Here is a 1,095-nt window from a genome sequence, read left to right on the forward strand (position 1 = left end):
CAGTTAGAGAAAACAGAAGTGTCACATACAAAGGCAAGCAAGTCAGATTAAGCTCAGATCTCTCATCAGAAACCACGCAAACAAGTAGGCAATGGGGAGACATATATAAAACCCTGAAAGAAAAAAAAAAATTGCCAACCAAGAGTCCTTTATCCAGCAAAGCTATCAATCAAATACTACAGTGTAATGAAAACATTCCAGGATAAACAGAAGCTAAGGGATTTTGCCAAAGACAACCCTGCATTACAAGACATCCTAAAGGGAGTTCTGTGGACTGAGAACCAACAAAAACAGATAACAACAAGAGAGTGACATATGTGGCAGCACTTCCAAGAATTAAGTCGACAGAAAGTAAGAGTTGAGAATAGAACAAAACTATAAGATCAAACTCAGAGAATCTGGGAGGTCAGTCTATGATCAAAACAAGTATAATGTAAAATAAGGTAAACATGTAGGAACAGAGATCCAGAAGGTGAGGTCAGTTAGATTACAGGATAAAATAGACTGCACTAAATGGAGAGAAAGGTTAATGGACTATAAGGAAACCTCAATGAAAATTAACATTTCACAACATACCAAGAGAATGAAAATCCAAGAAGAACATGGAAATATTAAAACTATGAGGAAACTCACACAAAAGAACACAGAAAGCATGAACTCAACAAAGGAAGACACACAGAACAAAGAAAGCAGCAACACCACGAAAAAACAAACATAATGGCAGCAATTAAACAATTGTTGTTCTTGTCAGGTGCCATCGAGTCAGAACTGACTCATAGCCACCCCATGCACAGCAGAACGAAACAATGTCTGATCCTGGACCAACCTCACTACTGCTGCTACACTTGAGTCCATCAATCATGCCACCTGGCCAATCCATCTCGTTAGGGGTCTTTCTCTTTTTCTCTGACCCTCTACCTTACCCAGCATGACATCCTTCTCCAGCGACTGTTTCTTCCGGACAATATGTCCAAAGTAGGAGAGACGAAGCTTAGCCATCCTGGCCTTCAAGGAGCACTCTGGCTGCACTTCTTCCAAAACAGATCTATTGGTTCTTTTGGCAGTCCATGGCACTTTCAGTATTCTCCTCCAACA

Source organism: Chrysochloris asiatica, unplaced genomic scaffold, assembly GCF_000296735.1.
Source record: "Chrysochloris asiatica unplaced genomic scaffold, ChrAsi1.0 scaffold00051, whole genome shotgun sequence".
Taxonomy (NCBI): Eukaryota; Metazoa; Chordata; class Mammalia; order Afrosoricida; family Chrysochloridae; genus Chrysochloris; species Chrysochloris asiatica.